The sequence below is a fragment of the Phascolarctos cinereus genome, unplaced genomic scaffold (assembly GCF_003287225.1).
Source record: "Phascolarctos cinereus isolate Bilbo 61053 unplaced genomic scaffold, phaCin_HiC Scaffold_4;HRSCAF=312, whole genome shotgun sequence".
Taxonomy (NCBI): Eukaryota; Metazoa; Chordata; class Mammalia; order Diprotodontia; family Phascolarctidae; genus Phascolarctos; species Phascolarctos cinereus.
The window spans coordinates 39,394,076-39,406,626 of NW_027555847.1; the positions used below are offsets into that span (position 1 = coordinate 39,394,076).

A 12,551-nucleotide genomic window follows, 5' to 3' on the forward strand; every position below is an offset into this window, starting at 1 on the left:
ATGCTATTCACTTCTAAGTTACTCCCAGCCTTGGACAATCTATTCAAAGAATTTATCCCTCAAGCCAGAACAGAACACAATGACTTCCCCATCTGGGTGAGGTCTAAACAAAAGAGTTAATCCAATCTCATTATCAGTAATGTCCTTCAAGAGACTGACCCTTTAAAATCAGGACTTTAGAAAGAAGGGGGCAGACAGCTAGGTGGCACAGTTGATAGAGCACTGGCCCCGGAGTCAGGAGGACCTGAGTTCAAATGTGGTCTCAGATACAAAACACTAACCATAGCACGTTTTACACCTTTGTCATATACTTCTAAGGTAAGAGTGTACATTATACTTGACTGTGTCTTCTCTCCATTAAGTCTGTCATATATACTCATCATGTGTGACCCTGGACATGTTACTCAACTCCATTGCCTACCCAGAAAAAAGAAAAAGGGGAGAACTCTGGATCTCTCCAAATTATTCATTGGTGATTAATAATTTCTTTTATTGCCAGAAGTAAAAGGAAAGGAAAAAAGGCTCATTAAAACATTTTTTAAAATACATTGAAGAGAAGAGAAAGAAAGAAAATCAGAAGGAAACGCTGTCAAGAAAGATAGGCTTAAAAGTTATACGTTGAATTTATTACCATTAAAATTAAATATTACAAATTTAAAGTATATATTATAGTTAAAATTAAATACTATACTTTGAAGGAACAATAAACTGTATTCCAATCCCCCTTTTCTGTTCTGTTTTTTTTTAATGTGAAATACTAATTTTATTTGGTGTTTGTAAAAGTCTAGAATTTTTTTTAAGAGTAGTACAAATAGCAAAAGTAAACTGGCCATTGAGTTTAAATCACCCCCCTAATCAATGCATTTACTAATGGTGACTCCCCAGTTTCCAGTCTGAATTGCTTTCAAATCTTTATTAGATGAAGAATGATATCCTCAAACTGTCCTTTAGAGGATTTTCTTGGTATTGGGTTCAGTGGAAAGAGAATGAACTGGCTTTTAAGTTGGAGAACCTGGGTTCAGATCATCCATGGCTATGTCAAGGTCACCTGGATCACCTTAAGCAAATCACTTAATCTCACTGGCTTCAGTTGTTTCCATGCAAAAAGAAGAGGTTGGATTGGATGAATTCTGAAGGCCTTTCTTACTCACAACAATGTTCTGAGTCTCCAGCCCCACCATGAAATCTTCCCAGAAAACATGAAGCAGATGAATTCTATAAATCACATTGTGAAAACCAGAATAGTTTACTTACAAGAGTACAACAGCAAGTGCTCCCCCCATGGACCCCACTTCCTCTTGACTCTGTCCCCATCTCCACAAAGTCTTTCAAGCCCATCCCATCCCTGAGGGCAATCTAGGGAAGCTGTGAATTGTGGGATAGCAACCTGTCCTTTGGATGTCTAGGAAAGGGGTGGCATATTGATCTTGGGTAACCTGTCAGCTGCAGTCACAAGATCACCAGCAATCTTCTTTAGCAGGTGGGATCAGTTTCACAGCCAGTCTGCATCAATTACCAGTCTCCAGGGGAAAGAGAAAACTCTCCTCCAGGTTTCAGATGTTCAAGGACAACACCACAGTTTCCCATGGTCAGTAACAATTTTATCTCCTTGCTGCTCATTTTCCAAGTGAGTTTTTGGAAGCTTTGGTGCATTCTTTATCTTGTACTTTCCAGATGCCTTATAACTGATTTTTATCCAGTCAGAACCAGGATAGGGCAGCATAAGTAAGTACTGTGACTCTTAGAAGGGGATTATTTAAAGAGAAATCTAGGCATCCTCTTGCCCCATTGGAAGGATGGCATGCACAAAGACCAGACACGATTCTACATGGTCGTGATTTGTCTCACCAATGATTATGAGTGCCGTGATTAATCATCAAATATTAAGAACCTTCTAGGTACTTACTCGATATTGTACTAGGCATTGACAATATAGATATAAATATTGTCAATCCCTGATTGCCATGAATTTGCATTCTAATGTGGGAATCAACAACAGCAGTTAACATTTATATAGCACTTCCCATGTGCCAGGCACCGTGCTAAGCACTTCATCATTATTATGCCACTAGATCCTTACTACAAACCTGGGAGTTAGGTGCTGTTTTACAGTTGAAGAAACTGGGGCAAAAAGAGGTAAAGTGACGTGCCCAGGACCATACAGCTAGTAAGTGACTAATTAGGGTCAAGTACATTTAAAATGGATATAGAAGAAAGTTAATATATACAAATACATACAAAGGTTTTAAATAAATAGAGGTAGTTTGGGTGGGCAGAAATTAGTTGGGGAGGGAGAGTAATTACTAAGGGTTTAATACCTGAGCTACATTTTGAAGGAGGAGAGGGACCTTATAAAGTACAGATAAGGGGGAATGTGTCCGGGGATGTGGGAAAACCACTGCAAAGATATGGAGATGAATAATGAGGCTGAAAAGGTAGATTGGGGCCAGGTTGTGTAAGGCTTTAAAGGCAGCAACAGACAGTACATATCTATTTCATCCTAGTGGTAATAGTAAACTGGAGTTTATTGAGTAGAGGAGTCACATGGTTGTACCTGAATTTAAGAAAAATTCCTCTGTCAGCCCTGTGTAGGATGAACCGGAGTGGGGAGAGGGGAGAGGGGAGGCAGGGAGACCAGTTAGGAGGAAACTGTGGCAATAATTGAGTTGAGAGATGAGGAGGGCCTGAGCTCTGGCAGGAATTGTGTGAGAAGGGCTTTGATGTGAGAGATGTTGTGAAGGTTGAGGCAGTACAAGTGATTTGCTGTGTAACCATAATTATAAAGCAAGTCATCTTATGGGTCAGTTTGAGAGCTTTGTCTTTCAAAATCCTAACAGTCACTTAGTGGCTGAAGATCAAAAGAGAAGCTGAGATTTCTATAGTGACATGTAAGGATGGAGTCATGGGCCTATTGGGAATGGATAATGAAGAGCCTTAACCAAATTGCATTTTAAGAGAAGCCCTTTTGAATAAGTTGGCCTTTCTCAATCTCCCCATCTCAGCTGTAACTCTTCCAAAGCAGCAATAATCCATCCCCCATGGCGCTAACTTTAAAGGCGGCAGGATTCCTTGTCATGTGACCTCCCTGTAAAGGAATTATGCCACAGGGATCTGACCTCCTTGAAACACCCTCTAAGCACTGAGAAATCTTTGAAGAGAGCTCATTTTGAAGCACACCTTCTAATAGTTATTGTAAGCATATATACATACTCAATTTAAAGAAAATAAAGTAGCCCAGTTTTGATTTCCAGAAGGCCACACCAACTTTTCCCACTTCTCTGATTTGATGAAAGCTGCTAAAAGTTTTTTCAAGTTCTCCCAGGGCAGTGAAAAGTCACTGGAGAAAGCACACTTTCATCAGGCTCCCCAAAGAGGGGAAAAGAGGGAGAAAAATGTCCTTGATTTTCTGATTGTCTGCTGGAGATGCCTGGTAGCAACAACATACGGGCAAGAGGGTGGAAGCACATTAAATGGCAAAGTAGAATCAAAGGTAATTTACCCTCTTGGGTGTTTGAAGGGAGAGAATCTGGACTGGTTGGGCTGCCCAAAGGATTTTCTGAAGGAGTAAACATGAGCTAATTTGGTTCCTTGTTCTCCCAACTTTAATTCAAGTGAGTAAAATGACCCAAATTCATCCTCTTCTTACCTGGGCTTTTTTTTTTCTTTTTTTTTTCTTTTTTTTTTTTTGTCAGTGGGGAACCTGCCATTCTTTAAGTATTCTGAATTTAATAGGCAGTTCCTTGAACTGTTACTATTTTTGTCTTTACAAAGTTTATTTATTTATTTATTTCTGCAGAACAATATAAACCCAAGAAGTGCCATACTGTAGTAGAAAGAGTACTGGGTTCAGAGTTGGTGAACCTGGCTTGAAATCTTGGCTCTGTTATATTCTATATGACCTGTGTGACTTAGATATATAGATGTTAGCTTGGTAGAGAAGTAGATAGGTAGATGGATAGGTGGAAAGAAAGAAAGAAAGAAAGAAAGAAAGAAAGAAAGAAAGAAAGAAAGAAAGAAAGAAAGAAAGAAAGAAAGAAAGAAAGAAAGAAAGAAAGAGAGAGAGAGAGAGAAGGGAAGAAAGAGAAGGAAAGAAAGAGAAGGAAAGAAAGAAAGAAAAAGAAGGGAAGGAAGAGGAAGGAAGGAAGGAAAGACAGAAGAAAGGAAAAAGAAAGAAGACACACAAGGGAGGAAGAAAAGAAAGGAAGGAAGGAAGAAAAACAAAAAAAGAAGTACGGAAGAAAAGAAGGAAGAAAGAGATGAAGGAAGGAAAGAATGAGTAAGGAAAGGTGGGAGGGAGTAAGGAAGGGAGGAAAGAAAGAAGGGGAGATGAAAAGAGGGAGGGAGGGAGGAAGGAACAAAAACACACTTACTATATGTCAGACACTATATTAAGTGCCAGGGATACAAATATCAACTAGTGAGATAGCCCTTCCCCTCAAAGATCTTAGGGTGTAATGGTGGAATACAATGTATAATGGATCACTGAAAAGGGCAAGATGGTAAGGAGCTAACAGGGGGTGATAGGAGTCTGGCTAAGGTCATCTCTCAGCACTGGGGCAGCCAGGGTGTGAGTCCAAGATTCTGGACAGGTTCCAAGGTGAGGAGAAAGCCCAAATTGATGTGGAAGCCTTGTTCTTGATGAGATAAGACAGCAATTTAGCTATCAGGCTGACAAGTCACTGGCCTCCGTACCCTCATTTTTAAATGAGGAATCAGGCAGAGGATGTCTAAGACAGCTAGCTGTCAACTCTGCACTTAAGGTCTGGAAGGCAATGGAGTGAATTAGGCACTGGCAGAGGGAAAGAACTTTGGACAAGACATCTTGTGTTACTGGTGTGACCTCTAGCAAGTCCCCAAACTCTCTCAGTTTTACCATCTTTACAAATGAAAGGACTGGACAGGATGGTCTCTAATACCTTTCAACTCTAAATATTCTCTGACTCTAGGAAGGTCAGAAGTTGTGCTAACACTTTCCATGACTTTCCGTTTTGCTTCCTCACCTCACAGGGAATGCAAGATGAACCAGAGGGCTTCTTCCTCTGCACCCTTCCTTTTCCTCCCTTTCCCTCAGTCCTTTCCCCCCTCTCACTTCCTCTGCTCTTTTTCCTGAAGTCCCACTGATTGACCTAAGGGAGTAATAAGTGATATATGCAGTGCTTTACATACATCTCAGTCAAGCTTCCTACCAATGTTGTGATGCAGCTACTTCAGTATTATTATCCCCATTTTACAGGCATGGAAACTGAGGCTTAGGGGAGATAAGTGACTTGCTCTTGATTATTATACTCTTTTTCTTTCTCCAGAAATGGAAAACAAGACTTGGAGAGGTTAATTGATTTGTGCATGGTTATTATCCACATGTCATAGACATGGAAACTGAGGCTCAGCTCATTTGCCTAGGGTAATAACCATTGAGCATGGGCTGAAGAATTTGAACCCAGGTTTCCCTGATTCCCAGTCCATCACTATCCACCAGACCACTTTTGTTCATTTTTTTTTCTTCTTTCTCCAAGCCTTTAACTATCTAACCAATTAATGACATAAATCCACCCAGGTTGCTAAGAGGTAGATTTATTCTCCAGCCACATTTTACTGTCAGCCCTTGGGAGAGGATCCTAGAATTTGATGAACTAATTATAACTTAGAAAAAGTGGCTTCACTATTGCTTCTGTTTAGAAACTCTGCCACATTTGATAGCTGCCCTCTAGAAATATGCCAAGCATGACTTTGGCATGAGAATGTTCCAACCCGGCAGACTGCAATATGACAGAGAAAAGAAATGTCACACAATGATACCACCTCCAAGGGGCTCTTGTGGGACTTGCTCATTTACAAGCTTGGGCAGATAGAGCTCCTAGTCCCAGCTGAATCTTCTGCTGTGTTTAGAAGTTCTCACTGCTGGGTTCATTCACTCAACACTCTCAAGAGTCTTTAATTTAACTGAGATAGCGTAGTTTCAGACACTGTAGCTAGACTTGTGGGTATGATGCTGAGCCATGTTTCCCCTTGGGAGTTTATGAAAAGTAAAATCCAGACAGCTCAGTTTATAATCACCATCTGCTTATCCAGAGCTGCCTCATTAACACCTACATAAGTGCCTTTACATGCTCATTTTTTAAGCAGCAGAGTTCTAAGGGTGGAGGCGCAGTGATCCCCTTCTGACCCTATTCTCCCAAAGAGAAGGAGACAAAGCTACAGCTTTGTCCATTACTAAGAAAAAAAAAGCCAGGAGTTGATAAGCAACTATCAAAAAACTCCCTTTCTTTTCCCCCCATCACTAGAAGGGAGTTTGACTATCCTTTCCCAACATGTACTCTCACAGACTGCCCTTTCATGGGATGGGATTAGGGGGGTCAAAAGGAAAAGAAACAAAGATAGGATTCAAGAGACTCTTGAGCTCCAAGTATTTATACCTAAAAATATTTTTGCAGAAAATGAGAAGTTTAGAAATATATATAAAATTTATAAAGAAACAGAGACCCAGAAGATGAACTGATTTCCCCAAGGTCATACAGCTACTAAGTAATACACAGAGTACCAGAACCCAGACCTCCTGAGTGCTTTATTCACTCTAAGATATTGTAATGGTTAGTAAAATAGGACTAATATTTTTTGCATTCTGGACACAACTTTTTAGAACTTTTTTACTATGTTGGCAGTTAGGGCATACTGTTGACTCGCATGCCTATGTCCTTTGTTGTTAGATTTTTCCTCATCCTATACTTCTGGATTTGTATAAGACTTTGCATCTGTCCCTGTAATGGGAGTCTGGCATATGCACACAATGGCTCAGATGGTGTCTCCACATGGAAGATATTAGAGAGCAAATGGCATCTCTCTGCTTGGAAGACACTAGGGAGCTGCTTCTGGAAGAATCGTGATGACTTGTAAGAGAAGTGCGTTGGCGAGACCATGGAGCATGCATGGACAGCCTGTAACTGGTTCCAGTGGGCTGGCCATATGGTTGGGAAGATCCTCTTTTGGTGGACTGCGTAGCCAGAACAGCTGGCATCGTAAACAAGGTCTGCATCAACTTTGGCCACGCTCTTTGCTAAGTTCATACCTGGGGGGTGTTTGCAGCATCCAGAGCTGTAGGAGGGGACAGCCTTAGGGCCATATGGCTTCCAGGAATTGGACCTGTGTTCTTGGGCCTTTGGGTTGATTCTTGACCATGCTAAGTGCAGGGAATGGAGCCTCTGCCCACCAGAAAGTGAGCCACAGGAATCTGGCCATTGGAAATCAGGCCAGATTCTATAGCTATTCTAGTATCAAAGCCCGAAAGAGTAAGACATGATCCTAGGACTGGCATTCAAGACCCCAGCCAGTGGAAGGATTCCGTGCCAGCAATGTCACCTCTGTACATGAACATGGTGGGACCAATACTGTGTAGGAAATGAGCTACATGTTGGGCCTACTCTCCTAGAGTCTGAGTTGGGATAGTAGAGTACGCCCTGGAGATACTGGGGAAAAGTTTTGTACTTCGGTTTTGTTATATTTCAAAGTAATTATCTTTATAAAGGCAAATTGATGTTAAAAGGCTAAATGGAATCGGAGGACTAATCACTAACAGATTGGGAAAGGTTTCATCCAATGGCAGCAGGAAAAAAGAGAAATCTTCCAACCCCTCCCGGTGCTCCAGAACTCTGGGAGGGGGAGGAGGGAATGTAGCAGTCATGGCCCTGAGAGAGCAGGACCAGGGTATAACCCTACTAAATTTCATCTACCAAATTCAGTTCCTTCATCTCTATAGAGATCTTTAAAAATGTTATCCTATTCCCCTCATATATCACTTCCCATCTCCTCAACTCTGTGTCATCTGCAAATGTGATAAATATACCTCTATGTAATGTACTCCATGCAATTGTCCAAGTTCAAGGCAATTTATAACATCCTTTTATCCCACTTTCAAGACCAGATTCTAAGAAAGTAGATATAGGACTGGCTTAGGGGCAAGTGGAGTATATGGTGGGATTTGTGAGGTACCAGAAAGACTCAGCTATTTCACTTACTAGTCTACAATAGTATTAGAGATTCCACTATTAGAGATTAATTTTTTTATTAAAAAATCTATTTTTGAGAGAGGCAGCTCATTAAGCCACTGCTGGCAATTAATTGAACATTTATTTTAAATTAATTTATTAGAGTATTTGATAGCACCCAAAGCTTTGGTAATAAGAGATTACACAGATGGGGAGAATGAAGAAAAGGGCCAGAGACCAGAGTACTGTGGCAAAAGTGGAATTAGATCGAGCAGACTCATAGATTTATAGATTCAGCTCTGGAAGGGACCTTTAAGGCTATTGAGTCCAACCTTTTTATTTTACAGGTGAAGAAATGAAGGTCAGAAAAGTTACGTGAAATCCAAGATAACATAATATTTGAACCCAGGTTCTCTGATATCAAGCTCATTTCCCTTTCCACTAGAAGCAAAAATGAATAGTCTTGGTACTTGGGGATGGGAGATGTCTACTACAAAGGAAGAATAATCAATGAAAAGAAAGAAGGCTTGAACACGTATTTTGACTACAAATTTCACCTACTCCATGATTTTGCTTAAAACTCTGCCTTGCAAAAATGCTTAACACCTGTGAAATCCTACTATGCAGTGAGCTCAACAGTGGAGATACAAAGAAAGGCAAAAACTGAAGTCCCTGCTCTCAAGTGGGTTACATTCTAATAGAACCTTAGGTCACATATTAGAGCTCCTTTCCATATAGCTTTAGACAATTAGTATACCAAGCCAGGGCTTGCTATCTTCCTTGACCCTGCTGAAGCCCTTCCAGAGACTGACCCTTCTCCTCTCAGGGGGAGGTAATCAGTTCAGCGTTTGGGCTACCCCCTGACAGAATTTCTCTTGCTGATCATTGGAGGGTGAACAACTCAACCATTCCTAAGTCCTCTATAACGAATCAAAGGTCTACCCGGTGTTCAAGGACTAGGCACCTCTGATGTGAGGGCTTGCCAAGTCGTTTTCAGGGCTCAATTTCACCTGTGGCTCCAAGAAGCTGTAGCATATGCAGTGGCCACACCCTGGTAAACCATCTCAGCAGACAGGCCAGACCAGGTTGAGGGTAACCAACAGGCTTCAAACCCATTGGTGAATTAAGGGCATGTCTATCCCAAGCATGTGAAGACATTCTGGTGGAATGGGGGAATGAAAACAATTTGTTCCATGGCCATGAAGGCAGCTGAGGCAGGTGCTTAGAGTGCTTAGAGCTTAGTCAGGCATTGAAGACACCAAGGTAAGCCACTGCATCCCAGGCCATTTCCAGTTGTCCTGACTTCTGTCCTGCAGATGGACTTCAACGACTGTAAGAGAGAGCGAGGCTGATGACTTGGTGCAACTCTACCTCACTTAAATCCAATTCATGCCCGAGTCAAGACATCACCTGTGATGTCATTGGTCCTCTTCCAAAATGAATTGAAAAGCTTTTTCTTTTTCCGTTCCTTCCAAGATGACCAAGAAGAGGAGGAACAATAGGCAGGCCAAGAAGGGCCCTGGCCATGTGCAGACCATCTCCTGCACCAGCTGCGCCAGCTGTGAACCCAAGGACAAGACAAGCAAGAAGTTCATTATCTGCAACATCATGGAAGATGCAGCCATCAGGGACATCTCCGAGGCCAGTGTCTTTGACTCCTATGTGCTGCCCAAACTATATGTGAAACTCATTACTGTGTGATTTGTGCCATTCACAGCAAGGTAGTGAGGAATCGGTCCCAAGAGCCACTAAAGTATCAGACACCCCCACCCTGCTTCGGACCTGCTGGTGCTGTCCTCAGACCCCTCCAAAGCCCATAGAAAGAGCTATCTGCCCATCAACATTCCTAAACTGATCAGAGGAAAACAAAATGGTTGGTCTACCTTAAACAAACAAACAAAAAAACTGAGTGAAAACAGTAACAATAGCACATAGCAACATAACTAAGTAGGCTCAGTTTAGAGTTCTTCCCTTCTGGCCTCTGGTCACTACCGTCACTCAGAAAACAAGCTGACCGGTTTTGAGATTCACTCTGTCCAGAAACATCCCTCCCTCAGAGTCTGGTGGCATAGAATTATCTGCCCCTCTCCTTCCCAGTGCTGAAATGTACTCCCTTCTAAACCATGCTTTGTAGCATCCTCACATCCTTAGAGAATTTGATATGGAAAACCTTTCTAGATACCCTTAGTTAATTTCCCTAGTACCAGATAAATTCCTTGAGGCTGTTATTTACTTTGTCTTTGTACCTGCAGTACTTATCATACTGCCTTACGCGTAGTAGATATTTCTCAAATGATTAGATTGGATTAGGTCTTGGATTAGGATTAGAGTAACCAATATATTCTCATTTGGATTCTGAAAAAGCATGTGATTCTCAACCAGCTATGATTTTTTTTTAATCATTTAGAGGCAGCAAGATGGTGCAGTAGGTAAATAGCTAGGCCTGGATTCAGGAAAAACTGAGTTCAAATCTGCCTTAGAATACTTACTAGCTGTGTCACCTTGAGCAAGTCACTTAACTTCTATTTATCTCAGTTTCCTCAGTAATCAAATGGGAATAATGATAGCATCTACTTCAGAGGATTGTTCTGAGGATCAAATCAGATAATATTAGAACTTAGTATATTAGTTATTAGTATTAGTATAGTACCTGGCACGGAGTCGGTGCTAAATAAATGCTTTTTGCCATCCTAATATATTTTAGATGAGGTCACCATAAATGCCACATTGATTGGATTATTTCTAAATGGGCAAGAACTTTTAAGACTCATAGACCTATCCAAACTTATGTTGGTTAGCAGGATATTTGGGCCTTGGAGGGTTGGAGAAATGTCAAAACCATGGCCAGAATTGAAGTTTGAAGGAGGGATGAAATTTCTATGTGGGAATACGTGTGTGTGAGAGAGGGGTTGGAGGATGGTATTTCCCCTGGACAGCTCTTGTTTATATGTTTTAATGGATACAATTTAAATTTTTAAAATGGTCACATTGGACAAAGTATAATTCCATTCTCAAATGTATCAACATCATTTTAACTATACTCTCATGCAAATTAGGTTGAAATATGGCCTAAATAACCAACTGTTCCTGGAATAAAGGATATTTTTCCCAAGCCCATTTTAAACAAATGAATACTGTTCGGTCCCATAAAGACAGATGATTGACATTATACAGTGCATGAAAATTCCCTTTTCAAAATCATGACATTTTATAATAAAATGAGATAGTAATTATATTATGTGCTCCCCCCACAACAACAACAAAATGCTGCTGGGAAAAACGGAAACAATATGTCCTACAAAGAATGCAATTAAGCAAAGCTGGATTAGAAAGCCCACAGAGAATAAGCCACAGTGCCTGATTATCTTGAATTTAATTTTCAGCTTTGGATACTTTCCCCCTGCGTTTTCTTGATTCCGTAGAGATCAACTTGCAACAGCTTCATTTTTCAATTGATCTATTTAATATTTTCTGCATTATGCATAATAAAATAATACCAGGCCAAATCCACTATCAATCTTCCTGAAGCCTTTTCATTTCCAAAGGGAAAGACAATGCAACAATACAACCAAATCTTTTCCCTTGGGGTTGGTGTGGACTAATTCTTTGTCATAAGGGTGCTCAAAATTAAATCTTGTAATTACTGGAATTTGTCAAGGACCGATTTGGAACTGGAAGGTAGAACAGAATGCTTTACTGTGTTATTTCTGCCTCCTTGAAGACATGAATTTCAAAAAAAAAAAAACACAAAGCAATGTAAGATGAGGAATCTTGAAGGTAACTAATCACAGAAAGGCATGGAAATATGGGAGGGAGCTGATATTTACAGAATTTTTAAAAATGAAAAAAATATTTATTCACTTTGTTTATTCCCCCTTATCAAATTAATGTAGAAATAATTTGTTTTTCTTTACTAAATTAGAGTTTAGGAAGGAGAGAACAAAAACAGCTGCTTTTATGGTTTAAGATTATAAATAATATTTAAATCTTAGCATCTGATACAAATTGTTCTTCTTTCCACATTGATCGGTATTTACTATGAACATTGTGGGCAGTGGGACCCTAGAGCAGTTTCCAGACAGCATGGGGAACGAAGACCTCACCTGCAATTTGTCTGCAGCAATGTCTTCTCCCTCCACCTTCAGTTTTCAGAGTTGTTTCTCTTTACATTGTTGTGGTTACTGCCATATATTGTTCTCTTGTCTCTCCTCACTTCACTTTGGATCAGTTACCACATGTCTTCTCAGCTTTCTCTGAAACGGTCCCTTTCACCATTTCTTAGGACTCAAGGTCTCAATTTTCTTCTCTGATTTCACTTTCCTTATCTGGCAGTTGACACTATTGATCACTCTGTCCTCAATACTCTCTTTTCTCTAGGTTTTTAGAACAACCTTCCCTCCTGATTCTCCTCCTAGTTACCTGACCGCTCCTTCTCTGCCTCCTTTGCTAGATCCTTCTTCAGATAACACCCTGTATCTCTCTGTGTCCTACAGGGATCTGTCCTGGACCCTCTTCTCTCCTTTCTCTATACTACCTTATTTGATGAACAGCTCCCAGGGATTTAATTACCAT

The 12,551-nt window shown here is 40.6% G+C and overlaps 1 pseudogene; it reads left to right on the forward strand.

Moving 5' to 3' along the window:
* The first annotated feature begins 9,455 nt into the window (after positions 1-9,455).
* On the forward strand, positions 9,456-9,799 carry LOC110222557 (small ribosomal subunit protein eS26 pseudogene; annotated as a pseudogene).
* Positions 9,800-12,551: the final 2,752 nt, after the last annotated feature.